The 17451-nt window shown below is 38.8% G+C and overlaps 1 protein-coding gene across 9 annotated transcripts in view; it reads right to left on the bottom strand.

The window, feature by feature from the left end:
- myo3b (myosin IIIB) overlaps window positions 1–17451 on the bottom strand; it is a 586128-nt gene that overhangs the window by 418437 nt on the left and 150240 nt on the right. The gene's annotated exons all lie outside the window — the stretch shown is intronic.

Below are 17451 nucleotides of genomic sequence, written 5' to 3'. Positions count from 1 at the left end.
GCAAAATGTACTCTTAAATGAAGCAGGGGAAATATTTGCCATTATTATGTGAAATAAGCTGCTATCAAAATAAGTCAATGTTTAATTCCCTTAATACCAATCTAGATTAATACCTTGTGAAAAATGGAACAGGCAATTATCATGATAAGTGACTAATAAAACACTCAGGGTCATGATGGATTTTATGCTTCTCAGCCCATGGAAACATCAGCTGTGGAAAAAAAGTGTTAAGGGTCAAATAACATAAATCATAGCTTGAAAGTAACATCCTTCAGCTCCAATAAATTACCTTAAGGGATCAGACAGAAATTTCACAGACTGTCATTTACCTGGGGTTCTTTACCTTCCTTAAAATATTACAGTGTACATTTTCTAGTTCTAGCATCTGATGTATTGGGTTGGATTGCTTGAGGACACCAGTAAATGAGCCTGCTCAATTTTCTGTTCAATAATTTCAACTGAAGGAAATTTGGGTGGACTCCTTTATGGATGAGTAATCGTTCTAAAACATGTGTTGTGAGCAAACATTCTAATACAACCAAGCATAGTAGGAAGAAAAAGTCTATCAGTAAATGTTAGAAAGAACAAACTGTTGTATGTATTGTACAAGATTTTCTGGAATGAATGTACATAATGCGGTCAATGATCAGATCTGATTTCACACTTTTGTTCTTCATCTGTCAACAATGACTATCGGTGAATTATCCAATCCTAAGTAAATTTCTTTCATTGGATATCAACTTAAAAGAGAAAGCTAAAAAATTGTGACTCGCAAAGCAGTTCAAATAATGTGTCAGTTGTATAAGTCTTTATTTTCAGAGAATCAGCTCCTATTTGATGGGATTCCTCCTCATCAAGCTTAAATTACCAGACTCTGAAATTTCTGGTGGGGTCACCAGTTCCAATTTCACTGGAAATAAGGGTGCCTCCATTTATATTGCCAACAATACTGAAATTTCCAAGCCATGACATTAAGCAAGTAAACGTAAGACTAAATATTTAGTTCAATTAATAGTTTGCATTAGTAACTAAATATAAATTTTACATAAAAGGGCATCAAGAAAAGTCACATTGTCCCAGAAGACTGCTCCCTTATTAAAACAAGACAACTAGTGGTGGTTTAACCTGAGTGTCATCATACCTCAGGCAAGGATGGAGGTTGAGAAGATGGACCTTTCATGTAACCTCAGACAGTGCGGTTGAACACTCCTTGTTGGCATTACTCTGCATCATTAACTAGTCGTTCAACCAAATGAGCTAACTGACCTGTATAGATGGCTATATTAATGCAGAAATTCAATATTATAATATCAAAACTATTTTGAATATTTATGTATATGAATATGTATATTTAATAAATACTTTTATTCCCATACATCTCAACAATTGTGAAAGGAGAAATGAGGGATACAACAGAACAAGTTAATAAAAACAAAAAAAAGCATTATAAAATCTCCCGAGATTTTGTGAATTTATGCAACTTACATTTAATAATGTAAAACACCTAAAAGATACTGAACGAGAGTGATATCAACAAAGACATTGAGCTACAAAAGGGGACATTCAAAGCTGTCCAAAAGTCTGATCAAAGAGATAAATTGAAGGAACATTCATATATGATGACTGCAAAATTGAATTTTGTTTTGCTTGCAGCTAAAATAGCAGGTTTATTTTTACCAGGCTACAATGCATCCACAGTAGTGTTGAAATGTATACAAATCTCTCAACTGTGGAAACATTTATAAATTAAGAAAATGGATGGTAGTCTTTGAATTAAAGTCTGTAAGTGAGACAGGCTTATTCTGAATATAAACAATCTAGAGTGTGGAAGTGACAGTACCAATTGTGCATATATTATGAACCGTCACAAAATAAAGTCATCTGAAAAACAGGTTAAGAAAGCTTCAGAGTGTATTTGGGAACAGCATAGATTCCTATTCTACTAGAAGAATTTAGATTCATCCAGAAGATGAATCAGAAATTTAATAAACCACAATAGTAAGAATTACAATAGTAAGAATTACAAAAGATAAAAAAAACACAATGCACTCCTTATTACGTAATACACTACAGGATCACAGAATAGGCATTTCTTACTTTTGAATATTTCTGCAAACATACAAACATTCTTCTACCAAAATTTGACCAGAAAAGATATAGAGACCTGTCAATGATTTGGTGAAATGGAAATTCTTACTCAGACCCCCAGAAAGTAATTCAGCGGTTATTAAAAAATGACACAGGATACAGGAGGTGCCCTACCAGTGGAGGAAATTTTAACTTGCCTAATCCATGGACTCTGGGTCTGTCTGAATGGAAGCTTGTGCTTGCAATCAGACTGTAATCCACCTTAGAATGGCCTGACCATACACACAGTTACAGACTTACTGAAAGGTGGTGCTGGCGAAGAGATTTTTCACTCAACTCAAAATCAACCCACTTTTAAAGTTAATTTTCACTCAATGTATCAGTGGAAGAGATGTTAAGGACCTGTTTGTATTGGTCCTGAGGCACTGTACAGGTGATCACCATTAGGTGCACACAGAACAGAAGATTGGACCTCCACAGTTTTAAGTATATATGAGGCTCTAAACACAGAGAATGAATTAACAGCACAGAGGTGGAATGAGTGGACAGTGTCAAGTTCCTAGGAGTGGTCATCCACAACTAGCTTTCTTGGACTCTTCATGTGGACGCACTGGTTACAAAGGCCCAACAATGTCTCTTCTTCCTCAGGCAGCTGAGGAAATTTGGCATGATGGCGAATACCCTTGCCAACCTTTATAGGTGCACCATTGAGAGCATTCTGTCTGGATGGATCATTACTGGTATGGCAACTGTAACACTCAAGATCAGCGACGGTTACAGAGAGTGGTGAACTTGGCCTGGACAATCACAAATGCCAACCACCCATCTATAGAATCCATCTACCAGGCCCGCTGTCAAGGAAAGGTCGCCAGCATTCTCAAAGATCCATTCCACCCTGGCAATGTTTTTCTACAACCTCTACCATCGGGGAGAAGGTACAGAAGCCTGAACACACGCACCAGCCGGTTTCGTAACAGTTTCTACCCTACTGTTGTTAGAATACTGAATGGACTCACAAACTCTTAACATTGCCTGTACCTCTGTTTTAGTTTTTGCCGCTGTTTACCTATTATTTACTTATTTATGCTACTTAACTCTGTGATCTGCCTGTATTGCTCGCAAGACAAGGCTTTTCACTGTGCCTCAGTACATGAGACAATAAATTCAATTCAATTCAAGTCTAAACATTGTCCCTAATCATGCTTAATTTGAAGACATACTTGGAGTGAGGCATAATGATATAATTCAGTCCCCATTTTAAAGTCATACAGCCAATCATTATATCAAAGTAAAATTAGATTTCATCCTATTTATTGTGAAATTAAAATATACCACAAAGTGTAAAGTTGAGAAAGAGTTGCTTGAAAGGTTCATGTTTATCTAAAATTTAAGGTTGAGAAGTTAGAAGATAGAGATCTATCATGCTGCCAGTAGGCAGGATCCAAGTACAAAATGATATGTTTTGATGGACACTTCCCTATATAAATGTGGACACTGAAATTACATTGGAAAATGTTCTCAGGAACTATGTAAAGAAACAAGATTGTTAGTATGTTTTTAAAGAATCTCCTGCAGATTTGCACAACATTTTAAAGAGATCCAGCATTAAAGATTTCAGTTTGCTTAGACAAAAATGTTTAATGTAAAAAGAAAAATGCTGCAGATGCTAGAAATCTGAATTCAACATAGAACATTATGGAGATACTCCATATTCTCCCTTTACAGGCAGTGCTTGTGATCAAAGATGACATACTTCCACTTGGATTTAATGAGTTCTGAAATAGCATACAAATCCAATACAAATCTGCAGAGTCTGCAGTGGGGGCAGATGGTGCTTGAAGAGTTTGGTCTTGTGCTGTTTGAGACCTCCTCAACCAGGGCTCAGTCGTCAATCCAAACATCTTTGAACACATCCCACAGCATGTTACATGTCACAAGCTCAGCAACACTCCAGCCTTCAATGAAGTGCACCAGCCTAAGAACAACAAGGCTACTTGAGCAGATGGTATCCCTGCTGAGACATTGAAGTGCAGAGACAAAGAGCTCCTGGTGCAGTGACATGCCCTTGTCTGCTTTCTCTGGAAGGAGGAGAGCATCCCAGGAAAGCTCCAAGATACCACAATCGCATTTTCAAAAAAGGGAACACGTCCAACTGTGGTAATTACAGAGGAATGTCCCTGCTGTCAACCATTGAAGAAGTCATCTCCAAGATTCTCCTCAACCATGGCTGAGGAACTCCGCCTGGAGTCGCAGTGTGACTTTTGGCCGTGGAGGGGCACAACAGACATGATTTTCAGTTCGACCACAAAAAGGCCTTTGACAACATCAATCTGAAAGCATTATGGAGTGTCATTCTTTGTTCTGTTTGTACTATGAAGTCTGTCACCATCCTTCACCTGCTCCACAACGACAAGGAAGTCATGGTAATGACAAATGGCTCCAACTCTGACCCATTCCCCAATTTGGAACAGTGTCAAACAGGGCTGTGTCATCGCCCCAACACTGTTCTCGATCTACCTTCTGCAATGCTTCACCATACCACCAACAAGCTCCCTGCTGGAGAGGAGCAAACTTGCAGAACCAGCAGGAAATTATTCAACCTCTGCCACCTTCAAGCCAAAACCAAAGTCACCTGAATCAGTGTCATCAAACTGCAATCTCAGAGGATGTACTCCAGACCATTGTCAGCACCTATACAGAGGCATACGAAAGCATGGGTCTCATGCTGAACATTCACAAGACAAAGGCCATCCACCAATCCGGCCTGGCATCAAGGTCTGCAGGGAGGCTGTAGAGAATGTTGACCACTTCAAATACTTTGGGAATGTCCTGTCATCCAAAGCAGCTATTATTGAAGAGATCCAGTGTGGTAGTGCAGCCTTCAGCTGCCTGAGGAAAAGAATGTTCGAGGACAACTACATCAGGTCCAACATGAAGATCCTGGCTTACAGAGCTGTGGTGGTTCCCAATCTTCTTTATGGCTCTGAGACATGGACTGTCCATTGCAGACACCTCAAAGCTCTGGAGCACTACCACCAATGCTGCCTGTGTAACATCCTATGAATCTGCTGGGAAGAAAAATGCACCAACAACAGCATCCTCAAAAAAGCCAATATCCCCAGAATTGAGGCACTGACCACACTTGATCAGCTACGATGGGCTGGGCACGTCATCTGCATGACCAATACGAGACTCCACAAGCAGGTGCTCTACTCCCTAGCTTCCAAACGGCAGGCAAGCTCCAGGTGGACAGACAAAGCACACCAGTGATACCCTCAAGGCCTCACTAGCAGAGTGCGGCATTCCCAAAGACACCTAGGAATCACTGTCCCAAAGTGGAGGAGGAGCATTTAGGAAGGTGTTGAGTACCTCGAGACTTGCCATTGAGACAAAGCAGAAGCCAGGTGAAAACAATGAAACAACCACACGAATGCTCCACCTGCCCATTCCCATGACCACTTTCTGCTCCAAGTGTAACGGAGCCTGCGGTAGCCACTTTGGCCTGTACAGCCACCTACAGACTCACTCTCAAGCAGAAGAGAGTCATCCTCATCTGTGAGCACCACCAATGACAAAATGAGTTATGCTGTTTGGAGTTTTGTGCACTCTCTCTGTAGCTTCAACATGATTCTGCATGATTCTAATGATGTCCCTGGATGTGTTTGGTGATCCCTTAATCAAGTCTTCACCATTTTCCCAACTGGCATGCCAGGCTCAGTAGTTAGAACTGCTGCCTCAGTGCCAGGGACATGGGTTCAATTCCACCTTCGTGTGACTGTCTGTGTGGAATTTGCAAGTTGTTCCCATGTCTGTGTGGGTTTCCTCCATAAAGTATTTCCATTGTCCTCCTGATGGGCTCCTGTGTAACACAGTTCTGACTAAAAGAGATTCTTTGAGAGTCTGGTGTCAGGCAATCGATCTACTTGTCACACCAAATGGAGCTGAATTTGGTTGATTTAGGCCTCAAGGTTGGGCAAATAAGTCTGGGAGAGGGCACTGCAACGGCACCACCAGTGGTACTTCTCCAGTACTTTGACATCAGGGAAATAGACTTTATGTTTCAGGCAACGATCTTTTGTCCAAGCTCTCAAAGTCACCCCAACCAGTGTCACCGAGATGCAATCTCAGAGGATACAGACCATTGTCAACACCTTTACAGAAGCCAATGAGAGCACGGGTGTCACCCTGAACATCCACAAGATGATGGTATTGACTGCAAACATTAACTTATTTTCTTTCTTAATTGCTACAAGCAAACCTGCTTTTTTCTTCTAGCATTTTCTGTTTAACATAATAGATATATCATCAGAAAATAATGGACTTGCTGTTTTAGGCTCTTCCCTGTTTTCTTTTGAAGAGGGGGAGAAGCAGTATGAGAACTACAAACATCATAGACAAATTCTATAACCTATCCAGTGCTTCACAGAGGGAGAGGGTGGTGTAATGATATTATTACCAGGCTAATAATCCAGAACTCCAGGCTTACATTCTGGGATCATGGGTTCAAATTTCACCATGGTAGGTAGTGAGATTTGAACTTAATAAAGTGAATGAAACCACTAAAAAATGGAATGAAACTAGATGGACCACTGCCATTTTAACCTTCGCACTTTAAATGACAATGGCAAACTCAGTTCAATGGACTTTGCAAAGCTTTCTTTACTACATCTGGACTAGCAGGAGAGCTGTCTCACAGACAAGCAACATCCTGACATTGTCTTTAAGATATGAGTCTGAGTGTCTGACTATCATAAATCCATCACTAACCCAGGATGTCCATCTGACAGGACACTGGCATAAATTGGGAGGGAGTTGCTCTGGAAGTCCTCAACATTAACTCATGAAGACTCATGATATCAGGTCAATATGAGTCAGAAAACCTCCTGCTAATTACATCCGACAACCATCCTCAGCAGATGAATCAGGCCCTCTCCAGGCTGAACAGAATTTGGTGGAAACTTTAAGGGTAGAAAGGATGCAGATTCTGTTTTGGGGAATTGAATGTGTGTGTTTGTGTGTTTGTGTGTTTGTGTGTTTGTGTGTGTGTGTCACATTGTATCACTTTTTAACCGGAAGTGCTGAGTGGATGATGCACCTCTGCATCCTCCTGATGTCCCAGCATTAAGGCTGTCAGTCTTCAGCCAATTCAATTCAGCCAGTCCAACTCTTTCAAACATGTACACAAGCACACACACACACACACACACACACATAAGCTTATGGGGTGAATTTGCATTCGCAGATTTGTATTTGCAGAAACATTCTATTTTGTTCAAAAAGCACAATCTGTAAACAGTCAGTCAATGTGACATTTTATAAATGCCTACTTTGGAAATACTCAAGGTTGGGATACAGACAGACTCTAACCTCACACCTTTAATGCATTGTCTGAGCTGAGATGTCACCTATTTTGCGATAAAACCTTAAGTTATCTTGGGATTGTGACTTGAAAGAAGTTCTGGGATTTACATATTAATCAATCAAAACTTGCATCCCCATTCTAAGTGAATAAAGACTTAACAGCAATCTAGATTTGTTCAATAAGTCACATCAGTTGTATGACACTTTGATCTTTTACTATAAATTCTGTGTCCTATGATCCTTCCCCCACTAGCTACCTTCCCAAGGAGCAGCGATCCAAAAGCTAGTACTTCCAAATAAACCTGTTGGACAATAACCTGATGCTGTGAGATTTTTAACTTTTTCCTATCGTGTGGCAATCAGAATTGCACACAATACTCAAATGTGGCCTAATAGTTTTAACAGTTTAGTACTGCTTCAACATGACTTGTCAACCTCTATATTCAAGTGTCCAATTGATGAAGGCAAGCATGCCATATGCCTTCTGTACCCAGCCTTATCCACTTGTGTTGGGATTTTCATGTAGATCTGGACTTGCACCCCGAGATCCCTCTGTATATCAATGTATACTTTCCGCTCGCATTTGACTTGATTGGGCACCACATCCACAAACTGTAGGAATCACCAAACAAAGTAGCAGCAATGCTTCAAGGATGCTTTGTGGTATTACTACTAGATTAGTAATCCAAAGATCAAAGTGTTCTGAGGATCTAGGTTCGAATTCTACTACTACAGATGGTGGAATTTGAATTTAATAGAAAAGAGATCTGGAATTAAAATTCTAATGGTGCTCATGAAACTATTGTTGACAATCATAAAAACCCATCTGGTTCACTGATGGTTTTTGGCCAGGTAACTTCTATCCTTATCCAGTCTGACCTAGACACGATCCCAGACCCCAACAATGTGTCTGACTCTTAACTGCCCTCTGAAAAGGCTTAGCAAGTTACTCAGTTGTGCATCACTCTTAATCCAAGGGTAACTTGGGATGGGAAATAAATACTGGCCCAACCAGTGATGCCCACATCCCATGAGTGAATCTTAAAAAAAAATCTATAGAATGCACAGCAAAAATTCACCAAAGTTCTTTAGTCAGTACTTTTCAAACCCAGGACCACCGGCCTTTGGAAGAATAATAGCAGCAGATACATGGTAACATTACCACCTCCTCTAAGTTCCCTTCCAAGCCACTCAGCATCCTGATTTGGAAATATCATCACAGTCATACATTGTCACTGGTTCAAAATCCTGGAATATCCTTTCTAACAGCATTGTGATGTATACTAAATGGACTGCAGCAGTTCAAGAAGGCAGTTTACCATCAACTTCTCAGGATGAACAAGGGATGGTCAATAAATGTTGGCCCTGCCAATGATGCCCATATCCCATGAACGAACAAAGTAACAACGTAGCTACATGTCTGTGAATCCAGATGCAGCTTTTTTCGGACTACACTCAGCAATATTTCCCTCATAAAGGCTCTCCCACCATGATTTTTGCCTCCTAGGTCCAGCCTACCCCTGCTTGTCCCTCCCCATCTTCCCCTAAATCATAGTGCATATATTTTGTTGGTGATTAATCCATTGAGAACAGGTCTGATAGACTTCGTACTTCTGAAGATCACCCATCTTCCACTGACACCTACTATGACGTTTAATTTTAATGTCAGCCACCCACTTCTGTTAAATTGGCAGAACACTATGCGGAAGTTGATCGAAGTTTATTTGTAGCACAAGTTTGGGTTATTGAAGAAATATTTATTTGCTTTTTTATTTCCCTTTTAAGAACAAAAAATCACGAAATTCAAGATACTCTGAATGTTATCAAAATATAGCTTGAGAAGACATTCCATAAAAGAATTGACAGGAAGTACTGGAGGTTAAATACTCAATGTGAATCTTCCATTGTGTTTCTACAGAATCAACTGTGATCGGGAATACTTTCTAAAAGTAGAAGAGCATGAAAATTTATGGTTCTTCCTGTACAGATGTAAGTTGCAAATGGTGTTCAAGGCAATGACATTGGGATAGTGGCAACTGTGAAATATGTCCATCAGAATCCTTTGTTACAAAGTATGTTCTCTGCTATTACATTGACTTCCCCATGGAGGTTGCTAAAATAGATTATTGCTAAGATCACACTTCTTCACAAACGTCGATCATGCAGTCTTGGGGCTCATTCCTTTGGAACCAAGAAGCTAAGTAATCTTTTGCCAGATTACAGGTTCAATTCAAACATCAGTAAAATTGTTCTCCTCAGGATCCTGCAAAAGCAGTAGCTTCAGGCATGGCCAACAGTCACATTCCACAGACACAAAATGGTGGCTTGTGTTCTTCAGCTGTTGCATTTTAACATGACACCACACCATGCCCATGTCTCATACTACCCCAAAAAGAAAAATGGCATGTCCTCAAACATCCAAATTTGTGCTACAAATATTTCCTCACCAACGTCCTTGCTCTGAATTTATAGTTTTTACTGTGTTGTGTTATGTCCAAAGGTCAAGATGTCAGAAAATGTTCCAAGGAAGCATTAACTGTTTTCTCTCATAGATGTTGCCAGATCTGCTGAGTTTCTCCAGCAATTGTTGTTTATGTTTCAAATTTCCAGCATTCAAAGTTCTTTGTTTTATTATTGTCAGTTTGCCAGCATGCCTTTAAGAGAGATATTTTTGAAACATCCCTTGATAAAAGAATGTCACCCAAGGATATAACAATTTCAGACTCTGTTTTATTTGGGTCACTTGAAGCAAAATATGCTAATGAAAATATGGTATTCATTGTAAATGAATAGCTTAATTTTAACCCAGCACCCAGTGTCTGTGAATGTAGTATTTGTGAATATTGTTGAGCTGAAATAAACATCAGTTAGGTATTTCAATATCATGATATCAACATCCAAGTTTATGTTACAAGGGCTAACAAGCATTGAGTCATTAGGTATAAATACCCTGCAGGAGACACAATACATATCACACTGTACATTGAAACAAATTGACAATTTCTCATTTTTAATATGGAAGTTTACTAACAAACTTAATTCTGCTACATCCACCAAGAAACATTAAGTTGTAATAATCAACCGAAATAGTCACTACAGTAATAGTATTTTCATGTTTCTAAAAATGTGCTATTTTACTAAGTGGATTGTATAATGACTTGTATATTGCCTAATCTGAATCAAATATCACAGCTGGCCAAAATGAAATGGGTCCACTTTGCACAAGACCAGTAATGTGGCTTATCAAACAGCATTGGTCCAACATGTGAAGCTAATTAATGTACAGTAATAAATTTATGCAAGAGACAAAATTATTTTAACTCTCCATTTTCTATGTGCCTATTTTAATTCTTCTTCACATCATAAAACATGACAAATATTATACCCTGGAAAGAGTTTATCAAGGGCACAAAAGATATTTTTGTTTCAGCAGATCTCAGTTGAACAGATTGGATCATAAAATCCTGCCACTTTGTTACTAATGATGTGAATAATTTGCTTAAACATCAAACACCTGTTTCAGTATACAGGTCTTGGCATGTTTAAAGAGAAACAGATCTTCCCTTTCTTTAACCATTTATGAGGTGAGTATAATTATTTAAAAGAATGAATTCCAAAATGATACTAACTTAATATTTTTCTGGCTTGTTTTTTTTTAAGATTTAATTAAGTATAATTATAACATGTCTGCCCAGAATAGACTTTGGAAAAACATGAAAAATTCATGAATGTGCTGAACCATACTCATTCAGTTATGGTATGAGATACATTTTAAGGAAAATCAATTCATGTTGATTATACTTGTGATATTGTCCTCCCTTCCTGAAATCACTGACTCTTTCTCTGGTTGAAGTCATGTGGGGAATTATACATCACCTCAGGGGCCAATATCTTACAATGAAGGATATCACAGCAAAGTCAGATTTTTGCTGATTATAAATCAAGAACAGCAATTTGGAATGATTTCCAAACTTTAACACCGTACATGAGGTGAGCTAGAGTCCAATCTAAGATCTTCCTTGTTTCTACAATTCAGTAGTAAATATTACCATTACATCATGAAAGGGCCCAGCATGTTATTTTCAGAATATGAAAAGATTCATAAACCACAATAAAGTAATTGATAGGACATAATTCTGGCATTGATAAGAAAGAGAATAGGATAGCTGTTATTGTCATGTGCATTTGAATGAGTGCAGTGAAAAGTTTGTAATGTCACCTCTCGGTGCCACCTTAGGTACAAAGTACCTAGGTACAGATACTTTAAATGTTGTTACAGAGTAAAAAGAAAGGTTAGCAAGGAAACAGAGTTTAAAAAGTCCAGAATGATAATAAAAGTGACCATAACGTACTTTAATCTCCAGTCCCTCTCCAACATGCATCCGCGTTTACCAGCCCCAGAACACAAGGCCACGCCACCTCCACACGCCAGCCTCTGTCCAGGACTCATTCAGCTGCCGTTCACAGAATCAGCCGGTGACTCAGGCCCCACGCTCCTCTGCCACTCCATGAATTGGCCTGTGCTTACTCTGCCACATGTCTCAGTCCACAAGCTTTGCTCCCACCCAGGCTCCAGCTGCGACCCATCTCCCTTAACTCCTCTTTCCAGGTAGGGCTGGGCAGTCAAAAGTTGGAAGGTGAGGGGGAAGAATAAAAGCTACAAGAAGGACAGATGCCAGTCTATATGAGGAAGTAAAGAAAGTGATCTTAGACACTTCATGCGAGAAGTATATTTGACAACCCCTGTACAAATGCAAATAAAGAAATGTTACAGTATCTAAGGAGTCAAAGAACATGACTTACTATTGATGATCAAGCAGTCTCTGGAATAGTGTGTGTGCAAACCCCAAAGCCTGAGATACTCCAGACTGGAGTCTCAATGTGCAGATCATAGTATTGACTTAACGCACATGGTGGCACCTTGGGACAAAAATATCTAAAGTCAGGATTTGAAGTTAAAACAGAGTTCAAAGAACACAGTAAAAAAAAAAAATCGCAGAAAATTTTGAAGATGCAGTTGAGTAAACCGGGGGAAGACACCAAAGGCAGGTAAAGATCTTGCTAGGCTTATAGAAAAACAAAGCTGGAGAAGAATGACAATATACAGACAAAAGATCGTTTATGTTCTAGACAAGGGTAAGTGATGGAGGACATGTTCTCGATGTTGATTGAGATGAGAAAGAAGATGGTATTATGTAGAAGTAGCAGTTTCTTATTCTGTAGTCATTGCTAACCATTCACTAGCAATTGAGAAAAAGTGCAAACAGATTCATGTAGCTCAAAGCATCTGACAAAAGGAGTTCACAAAGGTCAGACAATTTAATGTGCAACAGTGATCAAAATATAGTCCAGCAAATCAAGTGCTTAAAATGTACCACAAGCAAAAGCAATACCTGACAACAGTGGAACATTTACTAGTGTATGACAATAGAATGGTTATACCAAAGTTGAAAGAAAGAGAAATCCAACAGAAACTTCACAGGAGACACTAAGGCATCATGAAATACAGAACAAGAGGCCAACAATCAGTGCAGCGGCCCAACAAGATTTTACTTTATTGTGCTATATGCAGCTAAATACATATCGAGTTAATGCCAACATCAAGATTTCCAGAAATGTCACGAGAAAGGTTAACAGTCAATACATTTGAAGATATATTTAGCCAACAGGCAGTGACAAGACTTCATTCAATGACTGCAAACTCAGTGATCAGAGCACTCTAAAGGAACTTTGCAATACAGAGTTTCCTGAAATAAATAGTATCAGAAAATGGACCTCAACTCAAGAACACAAATTTCAGGAAATCCACTTTGGGGCAAGTATCAATCAGGTGACAGGTTCCCCACTCCAACCTCTCTAATAGAGAGGTGTAAAGAGCAGCAAAGACTGTGAAGTCACTGATGCATAAAAATCTAAACTGAGAATTAGGAATACACAGTTACCGAGTGACACTATTCACAATGAGTACTTTATTATGGAATTATTTATGGGGAGGAGGTTAAAAAAAACAAAATGTACCAGTTTTAGAACACAACCTGAAGCAAAATACTACTTCTAAAGACCATGAGAAAGTAAAACAACTAGAAAAAAGCCTCAGCAAAAGGCAACAGCGGCAATACAACTCTGGAAACAGAGTGAAAACTCTTTTGAAGCTTAAAGGCAGGGCAGAAATTCAGAAGCCACAGTCATCGGAGAAACAGATCGACTGGAATCCCTGATGGGACATTCAAGAATAACACGAAAGCATTGATCTTACTTAAGCCAATAAGTGAGACTGGCTATAATTATTACAAAATATGGAACAATCTTGCCTCTATGACATCAGTACAACTATTTGAGATGTGGTGCAACACCATTACACTAGTATTGAACTCAAGCAAACCAGCTCAAACTTTTCGGATGGGTGGTGGTTGTTCACGTGGGGGGGATAGTCATCCATGGAAGGAGAGGATGTAGTGATAATGGTGTTGATAGCAATAATGGAAATATGTTGTTTGCTGGATAAGGCTAAAGATAACAGGAACTGATAAGAGATTTCACAATGGACTGTTATGTGAGTGGAATTAAGCTGAGTCATTCAGGTCTGCTAAAAGCTTAGATTGCAGGGAATTAGTAACTGCTTTCTCAACCAAATAAGGATAAAACATTCAGGATTAATCACGTGCATGAATAATTCAAAACAAGGCATACATTTGGCATAGACATTGTGTATAAAGCAGCCCAGAAAATCGTTTGTTTTCAGCATGACTTCAAAGAATAATTCTGCAGGAGGTACCCTACGTCAGAAGGTGTGGTGAAGGCATCAAGGAGAGTTCCAGCCTGGCCAGCTGCAAACTCTCCCAGGTAATAACATTTGGGGTTACTTACAGAACCCAGGGTAGCGATATCTCTAGTTGTTAAAAGTATGTGTTATTCGTTTATGTACTTAATAAATTAATTGTTTTATAGGGTTCGAAGTGTCTCTACTATACCTTCGTCAAAGTTGTCTCTCAAAGACAGACACCATGTTAACAATGACATTAATGATTATAAAGTCCACCTTAGAAAATAAAAGTAAATGACTGGAATAATGTAGATCAAATACAGAGTAACTTGAAGGGAAATGGTGAATAAACAGGTCAATGCATATAACAATGATGCAACTGATGTCATAGCTCTGATATTAGTAAGAGAGAAGCTACCAGCCCAGAATAAGCATGTTAAAGAGAGAGGTCTTAGACACCACACTAAAGAACTATATTTGATCATCCATGTACTGATGTAAATAAAGGAATGTTATAGTACATAAGGATGTGGAGAGCCTTGCTAGTGATGAGGAGCAAGCAGTACCAAGGACTGTGTATGTGCAAACATCCTCAGGCTGAGATACCAGATTGATATTTCATGGGGCACATAGCAGAATTGGCTTAAAGCACAAGATAAATCACTTTTAAAATAAAAAAATGTCTTTTACAATGGTAGTTTCTTCTGCCCTTCACTAAACTTTAGATTGAATGGACTAATGCTAGCCTTTCTAGGTAACACATGGGTGCAGTTTTTAAAATAAAAAATGCAAAAGGAAGTTGTCATGAACATGATACATCACCATAGCATTTATTAATTATAACATATGAGGATTTTATATTTGAAACAGTTTGATATTTTCTACTCAGTCCTTTTTATGCCGCTGGGCAAGAGAGCTAGGCAATCTGTTTCTAGATTTGTGCCAATGATGCCCTGAGCTAATTGTTAGAAAATGCAACTTTCCAGAGAATTCAAATACATGTGCAAGAGCAGCACAGTATTTTCCTGCTGTTTTCTCCTTCTTCATGTGGGAAACATTGTATCCTTCTTTTAAAACATTGCTGATAGCAAGAACTCACTGAGGATAAAATGTCTGTTTTTCTTTCTTGAGATTAGTGATCTCTCAATGTTATGGGAATCCATTTTTTGAAAAGAATCGCACTCTTATTAGTGATGATAAAATATAACAATTAATTACATTGAAGATGCAATAATAACCCTTTCATGCTTCTCAGGCAGATAATGAGCTAACAAATAACAGATATAAAGCATCTGGCAATGTAGTTTGTCACAACAAACAGAACTTTATTTTAGTGATCAATGGCTGAAAGTTTTTATGAGCTCTGATTAGACCATCAGAGATACAATTTCAACATGGATGGACCCTAATACCTAGAAATAGCAAGCATCCCTACATGCCATTAAGATCATTATCATATTAATTGAGCAGAAGACCTGGTTGTAAAATTATAAAAGCCAAGTTAGAAGGCCACCATTTGGGGAAAAAATAACAACTGAAAAGTAGCATCACTGGATTAATGCCTACATTATAAGAAGTTGTAACAAAAATATGCAAACATATTAGGCCAGGAATTCCAACAAGGAGATAGTTACCTCAACAGCACAGTTTGGAGTTCAGGATATAGCAATCCCAACACAACAAACTGTGGGATTTGCCTGGGATGGTGGAATTTCCTCGGGGGAGCATATTACCTGACATCTGGAACCATCCAAAAAATCCATAACTCTGAGAAAGAGTCAGAGGTCTCAAGAGATGTCCTACTGATTTGAGCTTAATAGTTACATAGGAAAAGTTAGAAGGAGAAAACTTACTCCAACACCAGTGCAACTATTAAACTGAACCTCTGACTCACCATTGACCCTGCAGGTTCAATTACAACATTTAAAAGGCATCTAGATGAGTATATGAATAGGAAGGGTTTAGAGGGATATGGGCCAAGTGCTGGCAAATGGGACTGGATTAGGTTGGGATATCTGGTTGGCATGGACGAATTGGACCAAAGGGTCTGTTTCCGTGCTGTACATCCCTATGACTCTCTGACTCTACCTTCCTGCTTCTTTTCCTATAACCTTTGATTCCCTTACTGATTAAAAATATATCTCAATCTTGCATATACATAATGATCCAACCTCAACAGCCCTCTATGGTAATGAAAAATTACACAGACTCGCTCCCCTCAAAGAAGCAATTCCTCCTCATGACTTTTAAATATGGAAGCCTTTATTCTGAGATTATGCCTTCTGGTCCTCGACTCACCAACAAGACAAAGTAACCTTTTTTCATCTACCCTGTCAAGAGTGCCAAGAATCTTATATATATCAATAAGATTTTCTCTCAGTCTTCTGCACTCCCATGAGTCCAAGCCCAATCTACTCCATCTCTTCTCATAACATAGTTCCTGCATGCCCAGGATGAGCTGAGTTCACCTTCCCTGGATTGCCTCCAATGCCAGTACATCTTTTCTTAAATAAGGGACCCAAAACTATTCAAAATTACAACTGTGGTCTGACTATTGCCCTGGATAGCTTTTGAAAAATCTACCCATTTCTATACTCCATTCCCTTTCAAGTAAAAGCCAACTTGACTTCTCCATTACCCAATGAATTTGGATGTTAACTTTGTGATTCATGTAAGAAGACTCCCAAACTCACTATTCTATAGCTTTCTGCAGTCTATCTCCATTTCCAAATGTTTCAAAGCTATTCGGAAATAGAAGCAGCCACTAAACCAACTGGAGTGCTAAATGGACATAACATAAATTTCAAGATAACCTTGACTGACAGGACAAGTGTGGGTCATTATAATGGAGAATTTCAGAAAACATGTAGGTTTGCTCTTTAAGCTTCTGATATATCGATACAGAGTGAAATGATTCCATCAACAATGTTACTTCGAGTAATACAGAAGGAGTCAGTTGGTTCTCATGACAGCAACAGTCCTCTGTCATTTTAAGCCATTCCTTGCATTTATAAAAACAACAGCATTTGATTAAAAGACAAATTGGCACTGATAAGGTCCATAAGGATTAACTGCAGATGCAAGGCCTTCCTAGCAGATAGCAAATTTGCGATGCAAGCAAGCACATAGCAGTACAATGCAACAAACATAATGTTATGCACACTGTAAGAGAAACAAATATTACATAATTTAGAAAAAAATAATTTGTTTTCTCTCTAATTTGAAGTCTTCTCTATCTA

The sequence above is a fragment of the Chiloscyllium punctatum genome, chromosome 10 (genome assembly GCF_047496795.1).
Source record: "Chiloscyllium punctatum isolate Juve2018m chromosome 10, sChiPun1.3, whole genome shotgun sequence".
Classification (NCBI taxonomy): domain Eukaryota; kingdom Metazoa; phylum Chordata; class Chondrichthyes; order Orectolobiformes; family Hemiscylliidae; genus Chiloscyllium; species Chiloscyllium punctatum.
This window is presented reverse-complemented; position numbering and strand designations above follow the sequence as displayed.